We start from the raw sequence: 14,621 nt of genomic DNA, 5'->3' as shown, positions 1-14,621 counted from the left end.
TTACGGTATTATAGCATAGAAAGCTTCATCGTGATACATCGGCTATCTCGGATTCCTCCGTAAGATAGGCCTCGTGGCTAACGGTCGCCATATTGCCTTGTATTACTACTTTACTACCCAAAAGGTTGTCAGTCTATTGTTATGAGGCTGTATACATGCGCGTTGAACTAGCGCCAAACTTTTTTACCGAAACTTTGATATTAAGAGCACTATTAACGTTCATTTGTGTTGCATTTTGACCTATTATCCAAGTGATTTACTTTTCCATTATTATTTAATCACCCTATCATCCAATTTTTAAGATGAAATTACGGTGTTTACAAAACAACCAAACCGAAAGTGAAATGGATGCATTACGTTTCGCGATGTAAACATTAAATATTTGTTCAGTTTGAGGAAGCGAATCGATAATAGACGTTGGAATATGTATGCAATACAGACTATCATTGCCGATTGTAGTACTGGCTAAAAAATACCTTTTATGACAGGTCATGTATAGAACGTTAATCAATAGTGACCATAAATCACTACAAATGTCTGGGTTGTTCATTAACCCCATTTATGCCCAGTGGACTCTCCCATCCTTCTAAATTGGATCAATTTATTTCAAAAGTAGGGGTGTCTGGTATATTTATTTCTATATTTTGAATATTTCTTACAGAAATTTCTTTAAGCAAACAGCGCAGACCCAGATGAGACGCCGCATTATGCGGCGTCTCATCTGGGTCTACGCTGTTTGCAATGTCCTTTTTTTCAGGACGCTAGGCATGAATGGGTTAATATAATTATGCACGTTTCTGATCTAATTGCCTGTATCTAGTTGTAATTACCATGATATTGATAAAATTAAAACGTTTTTTTTCATAAATTAACATTACATGTTTTATTTTTATCATTTAGGGAATATATAATTGTATCATTATCATCATAAATATTCTGAAAATGATCTAAATTATCATGATTACTTTAAAGTAGAATTTTTAAATTTTACTCATTATTTTAAATGAATTTGCACATTTGCTTGATTAAAATAAATGTATTAATAAGGGTTTCAGTTGTTAGTTTTAACCCTTTTTTAGTTCGATTAAATTTAAAGTACTAACTACGTACATGTATGTGAAATGCTCTTGAGTTCGTTTTCCTGGACCTAGAACCAGTACTTTGGTGTCTCTTGGAGATTTCTTAAGAATGCTCCCACACTGGGGATCAAACCAGTGACCTCCAGATCATTAGGTGGACACCACATCCATTACACATCAGCGACCTTTAATTAGTAAATTACTTTAGTATTGCAGCATTATATAATGTAATGTTGCTACATATTTTTGGAAAATGATTATTGTGCAGTACTAATAAATCTAAATGCATACATTTTAATTGTGTATATTGGTGATTATTAGTTACAATTCCCTTTTTATAGGTATCTGGATTATGAAAGACTGATAAACATAAAATTGACAACTCATCTCCCCAACGATACTTTGTGTGGCTCATTCTCAAACAAACCAATAGTCAGTGAGGAAACTACAGTGTAAAAAGACCACTTGATTGTGACAATTATGGCTGACCAGCAATGTTATCATTTAAAATAAAGAAAACTTCCAGTTCAATATACATTTTATAACCATTATGACATTGGCCAACACAGAAAATAATTATAAGGTTGATTTTCCCAAAATTGACTGTTACAATTGGATACTGTTTTAAAGCTTCACTCTACTTTGTCTGAAAATAAAGTCCTAAATGATGTAATAGAAACATACATATTTAATTTTTAGTTTTTACAAGGATATATATATATACATACATATATTATAATATCTTTTATCGATGGTCAATCAATTTAAGTTTAACTAATATATACATACACATATTATACATGTGTATGCTTTGATTTTTTTCTATTAAAGCCAAATTAATATCCCATTAGATAGATAGATAATACACAGCAGTATTCCTATTTTGTCTGCAAGTACTGCAGAAATCATGGATTATTATTTTACTGAGTCAGCCTTAATCTTTATATATAATTGTTAAAACAGATTAAGATGTGCATTATACAATTGAGGATGCATCAAGATTAAAAAATGGTACATGTATAAATTAATAAAGAATCAATAACAATCAGAAACTGTGCATTTTTTTCAGTATTGTGTGAAAGGATTTGAAGTAATGATGTGTTTTTGAAATATGATTTATGTGAATTTGAATAAATATATAAAATTTAGTGATTTTCTCAGACAAAACTGTTAATTACATACTAAAGTATTCAAATGTATTATTGTAATATTCATTCGAATTTTTTAGTACAAAAAGCACTTTTCCCTGGCATTTGTATTTATAGTAATTGCATATTTTATAATTCTGACAGCATTTATAAACTGTGTTCATGCAAGCATGAACACGGTTTCATTTTTTGAGTATTTAAACAAGAGGGCCATGATGGCCCTGTACCACTCCACTGCTGAAAAAAAGGCTGAAACAAATTTCTCTGCATGTGCAAATACTTAAATATAGGCCCTATTTAAGCACATGTACACTTTGTGACCTTCTGGGCTGGGTCAAATTTAACCCCAGGGGGCATAATTTGAGAAAACTTTGTAGAGGACTACTATATCTCACTACATACAAAATGTGGTAGCCCTAGGTCCTAGAGTTTAGGACAAGAATATTTTTAAAGTTTTCACAAAATAGCAAGATATAAGCGTATATAATGTTCAATTTTGTGACATGCGGGTCAGGATCAAATTTGACCCAAAGGACATAATTTGAACAAACTTGGTAGAGGACTATAAGATGTTACTGCATACCAAATTTGGTAGCCATAGTCCAAATGGTTTTCGACAAGAAGATTTTTAAAGATTTCACAAAAAAGGCGCTTTCAAAGCGTTTATTCAATTTTGTGACCCCCCGGGGCAGGGTCAAAGTTGACCCCAGAGGCATTATTTGAACAAATTTGGTAGAGGTTTATTAGATGTCACTACATACCAAATTTGGTAGCCCAGGGCCCAATGGTTATGGACAACAAGATTTTTAAAGTTTTCACAAAATAGGCCCCATATAAGCGTATGTTCAGTTTTGTGACCCCGGGCAGGGTCAAATTTGACCCAAGGGGCATAATTTGAACAAACTTGGTGGAGAACTATAACATGTCACTACATACCAAATTTGGTAGCCCTATGCCTTATGGTTAAGGACAAGAAGAGTTTTAAAATTTTCACAAAATAGGCACTATATAAGCATATAATTGATTTTGTGGCCCCCAGGGCAGGGTCAAATTTGACCCCTGGGGCATAATTTGAACAAACTAAGTAGAGGACTATACAATGTCACTACATACCAAATTGTGTAGCCCTAGGCCTAATGGTTATGGACAAGATTTTTTTTTAAGTTATCACAAAATAGGCATTATATAAGCATATGTTCAATTTTGTGACCCCCGGGGCAGGGTCAAATTTGACCCTAGGGATTAAATTTGAACAAATTTGGTAGAGGACTATTAGATGTCACTTTATACCAAATTTGATAGCCCTAGGCCGGATTGTTATTGACAAGAAATTTTTTGAAGATTTCACAAAATAGGCCTTATATAAGCATATGTTCAATTTTGTGACCCTCGGGGCAGGGTCAAACTTGACCCCAGGGGCATAATTTGAACAAATTTGGTAGAGGACTATAAGATGCCACTACATACCAAATTTGGTAGCCCTAGGCCCAATGGTTATGGACGAGAAGATTTGTAAAGTTTTTACAAAATATACCCTATATAAGCATATGTTCAATTTTGTGACCCCCGGGGCAGGGTCAAATTTGACCCCAGGGGTATAATTTGAACAAATTGGTAGAGGACTATTAGATGTCTCTACATACCAAATTTGATAGCCCTAGGCCCAATGGTTATGGACGGGAGATTTTGAAAGTTTTCACAAAATAGGCCTTATTTAAGCAAATTTTCAATTTTGTGACCCCAGGGCAGAGTCAAATTTGACCCCAGGGGCATAATTTGAACAAATTTGAAAGAGGTACACCCCAGGAACATTCATAAGAAATTTCATCAGAATTGGACCAGTAGTTTAGGAGAAGATGTTTAAAGGAAAAGTTTATGCATGGATGCACGATGGACACAGGACCTTTGGCCAGTTGAGCTAAAAATCAAATTAAACATTTAGTTTTGATTTAAAATCAGTTTTTATATGCAAGTGTCTATTTCACTTATAAATTAAAACAGCATATTATTCATTATTGAAAAGATTATTCCAAGCTTGATGTCATATTTCAACTTTGCATAGTGTAGTTAATTGAACATTGTATTGAACTGTATGGGCAGCTATATTTTTTAATTTATGTATGTTGTATTATACAAAATGCATTATTTCTACCACAAGTAGACCATATAAGGCCTACTGCTACTAAATAGGCACTGGTATGAATTTGACTCTGTTTTTGATGCTCATACAAAACTTTAATTATCACTACACTTTAGTATATTAAATATTTTCAAGTTTTTGTTCAACATTTTTTGCAAAAGAAAAGAGTGTCTTAATGCATTTGAAAATATACTTAAAACAAACTAAAAATGCATTTTAACATACCTTTTTCCTGGTAAAGTGTATTTGGGATGATAAAAAATACACTTGAAGAGTATTAATGCTGGAAAAATGCAGAAAAAAATACATTTGTTTCTGTTAGAAGTGTGTCTTGTCTGCATTTTTAAGTGTATTAAATGCACATCAAATGCAGATAAATACAATGCCAATACTGTTACATGTATTGTAATGGACATAAAATGCACTTGTTCTTGTAATTAAATGCTTTAGTGAATTGAAATAACCTTTAATAACGTTTAACAATTAATAATACCTTTTTATATAAATTTTCTTTTAAAATGTGACACTTAATGATTTTGCACCACTAGTAAGAGATATAATTTGTGCTCATAATGCTTTATCATTACACTACATAATATCATTTGTTGTATGAAAATTACCCGTAAAATTCATGTGAAAGCTCAAGAGATAAATAGCAGCGTGCTATACCCTGCTCCTTTTACATGACTTGATGGTATTTAGTCCCCAATTCTACATGGCTAAGGGAAAATTAATGTGCAGATTTGACAAATAAGTCTTAACTGGGATCCAATAGGCAGACTTTCATATTACTTGTATTTATTTTAAATCATGATCTGAATTGCTCTTCGGCAAATCTTTGTTGGTCACAGTATTCAACTGAATTTTGTTCACTTTGTAGTGATTATATTTTCTATATTTATCAGACAACATCTTTCTTCAAAAGTTTAACATGATTGCTTGGTTAATTTAGAAACAAGATCAATGCATCATAACATAAAATGAAAAAATGTGTAATAGTAAAAATGGCAGCAAAAAAAGCACTAGATTATCTGCCTTAAATCTGAGACGATATGTTGATGTATTGGAATTTCTCATAAATAATGTGCTCCATAGTTGTATAATTGTTTAGTCGCATGCATGAGTGGTGTCAATGTCACAATACCAATTAAAGCCTATAATTTACTAAAACAATTTGAAGTTTGATGTGAGTTTTTTTCAAGATCTGTTATATATAATTATATATACATGTATATATATATTGTTGAAAAGTTAACATGCAATAAGTTAACTGTAATTAAGTGACAAATAGTTTTACTGATTTGGTTGGAGGCATATACGCAGATATATCATGGTTTGTGCAGAGGACAGTAGCAAAAACAAGAGCTGTCTCCGTAGGATGACATACGCCCCCGATAAACGCTTTAATAGAAGTTATGAGCATTTTTCAAAACCTAAAAGCCGACCCTAAGTTCAAGGTCAAAGGGGTCCAAAATTTGTGTGTGTATGGGAAGGCCTTGTCCATATACACATGCATACCAAATATGAATGTTACATCTGAAGCGACATAGAAGTTTATGAGCATTTTTCGAAACCTAAATGCAAAGTGTGATGGATACACAGACGGACAGTGCGATCACTATATGCCCTCCTTTTGGGGCATAAAAATGTTTTTCACATTGTTTTGGTAAATGAGTAATGTAGTTTTAAGAACAGAATCATCAATTATAAAGTTATTGATTATAAAGTGTTGCTGGCATATTTGATGCATTAATCTAGCTATAAGAAGGTCCCTGTTTTATCCCCACTGGCACCGAGTGAGGGTTCTCAAAATCTTTAAACAATATGAATAACTACATATAGGGTCGAGAGCCTTGTTGATATGGGGGCTAAACACCTGAAATCAAAGCGACCCAGGTTAAAGGCCGAGGCCAAATAAATAAACCAGAGGCCGCATGAGCCTGCTATACTCTAAACAAGTATTGTTTCTTCTCAGAAAACTGGCTTAAGTGTCTTACTAAGCTTTAGACTTTGAGTTTCGGTGCAATCAATCTAATATAAATTGGTCAAATTAAATAATAATTTGTAAAAAATAAACATTCTGCACAAATTCAATTATTTACTTTACCTGTGTGCATGAATCATTTCAGTCTTGATGGTTAGTGAACTATGTCAAAAGCACCATATCTATGAAATACTTGTTTTTTTAATAGTGCAATGTTCCACAGATATGATGCTGATGATTATTCTACACGATGATGAATTATTACTATTAGATATATTTCTAAATTCCATTTCCACCAACAATTCGGTTATTCCACTACCAGTTCACATGCTTCATACACAGTTGAAAATAACACTATTTCACTCAACAACTGTGACACATGTACTCAATTTTTCAACTTTTCGCAATTAAAATTGTCTTCTACTGTTATTGTTGTTGTTGTACTTTTGAAAGTAGTTCGAAAGATGGCGACCATTAACCCAGAGATTGATTTATGAAATAAATCGTCTGCTGATCCAGAGTGAGAAAGCTTGCGAGTTCTATATGGAATGACTTTGAACCTTATTGAATCCTCGGTGGAAATACTATTTGTGGACTTTTAAACTATTTTTCTTTCCGATTTCATCAATTACGTATTATTCCTTCCGATTTTATGTTAATAAAATTTACACTTTTTGTAATGTTGAATATTTGATATTTCATTATATAGGGAAATACCGTCGATTCGCTCCTTTAAATTGTTTTGGAACGTGGAAGGACCAGACTGATAGAGGCATTCGTATGAAAATGCTTATTTATTTTCAACATTTGAATACAGTTTTATAAAATATATATTGTTAATCGTTACTACAATACACGCAAAGGTATTTTGGCCTGTTCTTCTGCGATTTCAATTCTTCTGGCGATGGGCAGACACTTTGATTAACTTTTTCTATCACTTTGATAACGCCATTTTCAATAGTGAGTTGCTGATGTTGTTCATCTATGTTTTGTAGAGTTATCAGCATATATTTGTGTCCGATAACCTAATATCCCGGTTGTTTCATCTAAGGTAAGTTCTCTATTTTTTATTTTTCTACGTAATGGTTAGTTGTGTTATGGATTAGTATTTCTTTCAGGCATTTAAAGGACTCTGTACAATAATAACATCTGTAATTTTCCATTATCTTCTGTTCAACCTGAAAAGAAAACAAAATCTTTTTTCTGTTTTAAGATGATTGTTTAACAATGTGCTAAAATGCTTTTGTTGTCAGCAATTAAATAAATCTCGAAATATTTTACAAGAGTGCTCATTTTACATACATCTTTACATAAAGACATCTTGCAGTTTGGTCATTATCCATCGACTTCCTAATGTTAGTTTGAAATTATCCATACACTAGTTAGGTCATTATCCAATTTGTATATTCTTGTCCCCAAAAAATACGAATGTATTGCGTTTATGGCATTTACGCCAATCAATTTTTCAACATACATATATGAAAGGTTAATACATAAGTCCAAGCATTAAAACATTAAAAACATTCTATTATAATTGTTTTTGGCCTAAACCTTTCGACGATTTCATTTACTTTTTTTCCAGATTTTCAAATATATTCATTTTATTTCGACGTAATTGTTTTTAATTGTTATGGTTTTATTAGCGCATTGTATCCGGCAAATAACATGTTATAAAAAAAGAAACGTTTTTTATGTAACAACTTATCTTAAATAAAAGTGTTCTTAGAAAGAAATGACTGGAGTCTTTATTTCTGTCGCCATTTTTTCTTTAGTTTGAATTATCCTACTCAGTTTGGATTATCGACGTACAGAGAGTGTGCTACACATCAAAGATATATCAATTGACAAAGATTCGTGTCATCGCAAATTCCCATCGATTCAGCAACCGATATTTCAGTTAAGTGAGAAAGATGACGCATCTTATCGTGATAATCTTATCTACCCATGGCCGGCACGTGATGATACAGGCATACCATTAAACGCTCTAGATCCACAATGATAACATTGACACCATTGAAAAGAATGCGTTTGCGTCTCTTTTGCAGATATATCTTCAAATGTTAATTGTTTTTCTTTTATTATTTATCGGTATAAGTAAAGGAAAAATCAATATATTTGTTTTCTTTCTTACAGTTCAATATAACATTTACAATTAATTTAAAAATGCTCGTTTTTATTTTTTGTTTCACAATATATTTCATGTAAATCTATTGCCGCGACATCCAAACATTTACAAGCAAATGAGAGACTGGCTTCAGGAAGTGTCGGAAGAGGGACTTATTCATGAGAACTGCATCGTGCTTCCGACGATGCCCGAAGCCTGTCTCGGGTTCGCTCGTAAATGTTCGGCTATCGGCGGAGAAAATTCACATGGAATATATGGTCACATACACAAATAAAAATACACAAATACACAAATTTTTAATCTCGTTAAATCTATGTTACCAGACCCCATATAGAGTTAAAAAATTTGGCTATTGCTACAAGAAACACATAATTTTTATGTGGTTACTGAATTTTCCGAAATATTGTACTAAAATATTCCTTGATTTTGAGTGTTTATGAGCCTTTAACAATTGTTTTCAATTTGCGTTTACATGTACATCTTTGTCTCAATTACCACATTTTAATCATATTGCTTGTTATACCATAGCATTTACTCATTCTCATCATACTTTCTAATTAACCCTCTACAACAAACTGGAAGCGGACTTAACTACAGCCCTGTTCAGTGAAAACTGAGCTTAATGCATGCGTATAGCGTCGTCCTAACTGGCTATTCTGAGACAGCACTTTCTGCCAAGACTTTATTTTAGTTTAGAAGAAAATCCCTTTAAACAAAACTTTCCTCAAAAGTTGAAAGTATAATCCCCGATTAGTATGAGTGCATACTACACGGGCTAATCTATGGATGGCACTTAACATGAGTTAAGCCCTGTTTTCCCAGAACAAGGCTCACCTTGTATGACCTTGTTAAACGCTGTAACAGACTGCAGGAAGACTTACTTTGAGTCTCATTCTGAGATAACAGTGCTTAATGAATACTGAACTAAGTCTTCTCCTAGATTAGCATGTAGAGCCGCACAAGCTAATCAGGGACAACACTTTTCGCCTAGACGGATTTTTTTGTCAAAGGAAACAATCAGAAGGTGACACATTCGACAATTTTGTCAAAGATCTTCGGCTTCTCATAATGGATTGTGAATATGACAAACCAGATGACATTTTAGTTGATCTCATTATCAATGGGGTAAAGCATCCGAAGGTCCACGAAAGACTGCTAGACCAAGGTGAAAAGCTCACCATAGATAAGGCCATAGACATAGGCCAACAATATGAACTCTCACAAAACCAATTAAAACTGATGAGGGGTCATGAGGTTCTGAGTGTCAAAAAAAAAGTCAGCGTCTGCAAAACAAACTAGAAGCCTTAAGGATAAGAAAGGCGGAAAGGGACAAAAGAAATTGTAATGAAAGGTGTACAGACAAAAAGTGACAAATGTGACAATGTGGTGTGGCAAAAACCATGGGATCGGAAAATGCCCAGCATACGGGGCCACATATCACTATTGTAAACAGAAAAATCACTGGTTTAATCTAAGCAAATTAAGACGCAACAATGTAAACAAGATACACAAAAAGAAGAATATGCATACGGCAGCACTGAGGAAGAAAGCAGCGATGAAGAACTTTTCCACATACACACGGCCTCCGAAATAGATGAGAGTGTGAACATTGTCGATGATAAATGGCTTGTAAAACTAGACGTGCGTGACAAAGAGATGACATTCCGAATAGATACATTTTGGTTAAAGCAGCATATGACAATATCAGAAACAATATTCAACTGCATCGCTCATCAAAAACACTAAAATCATACACCAACCATCAAATAAAACCGGTGGGATCGATTTTCTTTCTGTCAAAAGTGGTGACAAAGTAATCGTCAACTTGTCACAGGAAAACATCCTAAGTGGAAACATGGCTGAAGAGCTTGAACTAGTGTAGAGGATAAACAACATTGACGAGCAAAGCAAAGAAGAATTGGCTCGTGACTTCCCAGAACTCATAAAAACAACTGGTACACTACCTGGACACTACTCGATCAAAGTGGATGAAAGTGCTGAAATTGTGATCCATGCCCTACGTAGGGTAGCAGCGTCCATAAAACCTCGTGTGATAGAAAAACTGAGAGAAATGGAGGACAACAAATGGGTCAGCTCTATGGTGGTGTCGCTGAAAAATGACAAGGTCAGATTGTGCATCGATCCCAAAGACATAAATAAGGCTATTAAAAGAGAACACCAGATGAGGAACATTGATGATGTAATAGCAAGCATACCGGAGGCAAAAGTGTTTTCTGTACTTGATGCAAAATCAGGGTTCTTGCATATTAAACTAGACACCCCGTCATCATACTTAACAACGTTCAATTCCCCTCTTGGCAGGTATCGCTAGTTGAGATAACCCTTTAGAGTGAAATCTGCACTTGAAATCTATCAAAGACTCATGGATAAAATGCTTGACGGCATACAGGGTGCTTTTGTAATCATAGACGATATTCTCATTGCAGGAAAGAATGTCGAAGACCAAGACAAAAAACTAAAACAGGTCATTGATCGTGCCACATAGTACAACTTAAAATTAAACTATGACAAGTGCAAGATTAGGCAACGCAGTGTATCTTACATGGGACATATATTGACGCAAAACGGCCCACAAGCAGACTCGGCAAAAGTAAAGGCCATTGTAGAGATGACTGCGCCCGAAAATAAGGAAGGTGTACAGAGAGTATTAGGTCTAGTGCAGTATTTGGCCAAATTTATTCCAAATATGAGTCAGGTGGATGCACCACTTCGAGCCCTACTAAAATCCGACACACTTTTTGAATGGAACCATGAACAAGAACAAAGTTTTACTGAACTGAAAAATCTCTGCAGCACTCCACCAGTACTAGCATTTTACGATGTAAACAAGAACATTGAGATAGAGTGTGATGCTATCAAAGATGGCCTTGGAGCGTACTGCTACAGGAAGGCAGGGTGATTGCGTACGCTTCTCGAGCGTTAAATGAGACAGAGAAAAGATACGCACAGCTTTAAAAAAAAGCTCTCCATAGTGTACAGTATAAGTAAATTCCATTACTTCGTTTTAGGGAAAAAAGTCATTGTTTTCATCGACCACAATCCACTGGAGCAGATATTCATGAAACCACTGCTGTCTGCGCCAATGAGACTTCAGAAGATGTTGATGAAGTTGCAGTGGTATGACCTGAAGATTCGGTACCGTAGGGTGAAAGAAATGGAAAATATCTGATGCTCTGTCTCGTGCATATTTACCAAACAGTGCAGAGCAAGAGCACTTTCCAGATGACATGTTGAAAATTATATCGGTATCGCCGTCATGATATTCCGAAATTAAGAACTACACAGATACAGAACTTTGCACACTTGGTGAAATAATTATGAGTGGATGGCCTGATACGAGAAACGAAGCCCCGGTGGAAAAACGTGAATACTGGGATTCTCGGGACCAACTTTCAGTCTCAGATGGTGTCATATACAAAGGCATGAGAATAGTTATCCCACCTAGTCTCCGCAAAGACATGTTGAAATTAATCCACACTTCACATTTAGGAATAGTAAAGTGTAAACAGCGGGCTAGAGAAGCAATGTTCTGGCCTGGGATGAACTCGGACATTGAAATGATAGTAAAGGACTGAAGTAAATGTGCCGAACATCAAAACCAACAGAAAGCTGAACCGCTTAGACCAACTTTGACCCCAGACCTCCCATATAACATGGTGGGTTGTGACTTAATTGAATTTCAGTCAAAAAGTATCTGCTGACAGTTGATTACTATTCGAAGTACATTGACGTTGTTGAACTTCAACAATAAACTACCAATGTTGTCGTTTAAGCGTTGTAAGGCATATTTTCGTGCCATGGAATTCCGCGCTCATTTCGTTCTGACAATGGTCCTCAGTTTAGTTCACAGGAGTTTGAAAACTTCTGCAAGAACTACGACATCCAGCACTTCACTTCCAGCCCTCACTTTCAATCTTCAAACGGTGAGGCTGAACGTGGTATCCAGAATGTAAAGAAACTGTGGAAAAAAGCAAACGATAAGAGCCTGGCACTGTTTTATTACCGGACAACGCCATTAGCAGAAATAAATGTGCCACCAGCTCAGCTACTAATGGGTAGACGGCCAAGAAACATCCTTCCAACATCATGTGAGCTCCTGAAGCCTCGCACAAGAGACCCGTATCATGTCAAAGCACATTTTGACACACAGAAACAAACACAGAAGATATACAGATATACATGATCGCAGAAAGGGGGCGAAAGACTTAAAACCCCTGCAGGAAAGAGCCAATGTGAGGATGTCTGGTGGAACCAAACATTGGAAGCTGGTGTTGTGTTAGCTGTGACAAGACCACGCTCGTACATGGTAACGTGTGGCAACCATATATACAAACGAAACCGGAAAAATCTTAGAGTTGTTCCAGAGATGGCTAACGACTTCCCTGATCCGGACGATATTCCTTTATCCAACTCATCTGATTAGGACTCCAGCACTGGCAAGACTGAGCCAGCAGGCAAACGTACAACACCCAAGAAGAGCATTGAGCAGCAAACAACGTGCAACATGACGCCATATGTTACTCGCTCGGGAAGATCAGTGATCAAACCTGACAAACTTGACTTGTAAAAGTTAAATTATTGTTTGGTTCACATAACATCATTTAATGCTAGAACCATATAAGTGGTGTCACATGGTGTTAAGGGGCATAATAATCCCCATTGTGGCAAAAAGGGCCCCATAGGTTCTTAAACATATTTCAGCTGTATACATGTGTTTGCCAGATAGTGCTTAGGGTCATAATTATTCCCAGTGTGGCACTAGGGACACATAGTCCTTACCATTTTCCTAGTCAGTTTAGTTTATAGTTAATAGTTTTTAGTTCACCAGTTAAAAAACGCACACACAAAACATAAAATAATAATAATAATAATATTAAAAAAGGAGAGACAATTGTATTGCTGTGTTAAAGACTTTTTAGAAAAATAGAGATATTTATAGGACATCAATAGGTAATTTTCATATTATTTTTTTTAGGCCAGTTAAATTAGAGAAAGAGGGATGTAAAATATTCTATGTATTTAGTGCGTTGTAATCTACAGCTACGTCATAATAAAAATGTTAGCCTCCATGTTGTTTTTGTAATACACAAAAGACTCACACACCACAAATCAGGTGAATATCTTAGGTCCATAACTGTGCCGAAAATCAATGGAAAGGATGCGAAACTTGATCTGTAAGTCATGCAGGTAGACTCTCATTCCAAAAAATCAGGTAAATATCTGAAAGCGTTTAGGTAAAAACTCCAGAAACGAAATAACGAACAGACAGAAAGACGGGCTGACAAGCGGAAAGTCCGACTGCTATATGCCACCATACCTAATCTTGAGATCCCATGTTTGATGTTTGCCCTGTTAGTGGGACATAACAATTTAAACCAGGGGCTTGAACATGAAATGCTTTCTCAATCTGGAGCACATTTGCGCAGGTTATTCTAAAGCTAGATGAGTGATTAAGTTTCAGTTGGGACAAGCTGTATAACCCCTTTTACCTTTGATCACTGAGGGAAACCTTGCCATTTGATCTAGGAACACAGGTCAGTGTGTTTTGGGGTCAAATGTAGGGCAGTTATTCCCAATGTCCACATGAACTGTGTTTATAAAACATCATTCCCTCTACAGTACTTCGAAGCTGTACACCTGCTATATCCCAATAGAAAACATCATGACAAAGTTACAGTCTGTTGATATTTGATAAAGTAACGAGAAATTTCCAAGGATCATTTCTTCGTTTAATTATCAATTCACCAGAACAAAACACAGCCTCGATCAGAAAGTTATGCAGGCAGACTCACATACTTGAAATCAGTTAAGCATCTTAAAGATTTTGGGAAAAAATTTAAATGTGTTATTTTCAAGAAAATGGTTAAGTCAAATATGGAAGGGAATGACAGCCAATTTTATTCATCACCAGAAATGTTGCACGTGTTGAATATTCAGCTCATTTGTTTAACAGAGAAGTTTTAAAATGCAACATTTTAATATATGTTTTTTACAATTGTAAAGTGTAAAATGTTGTATGTTGCGATTCTACAAAATGTTTAAAAACAAAAATGTCACTTCTTAAACTACAGATCTGAAAATGAAGATAGTGCATACATAAAGTCTACATCTTCATATACCTAAT

General features: G+C 35.1%; 1 protein-coding gene across 5 annotated transcripts in view; it reads left to right on the top strand.

Annotated features, from left to right (window-relative positions):
* Positions 1 to 14,621, top strand: part of LOC127873151 (homeobox protein Nkx-2.2a-like) — a 384,621-nt gene that overhangs the window by 21,198 nt on the left and 348,802 nt on the right. The window lies entirely within an intron of this gene.

The sequence above is a fragment of the Dreissena polymorpha genome, chromosome 3 (assembly GCF_020536995.1).
Source record: "Dreissena polymorpha isolate Duluth1 chromosome 3, UMN_Dpol_1.0, whole genome shotgun sequence".
NCBI lineage: Eukaryota > Metazoa > Mollusca > Bivalvia > Myida > Dreissenidae > Dreissena > Dreissena polymorpha.
The sequence above is the reverse complement of the archived record's forward strand: the minus strand, read 5'-3'. Positions and strand labels throughout refer to the sequence as shown.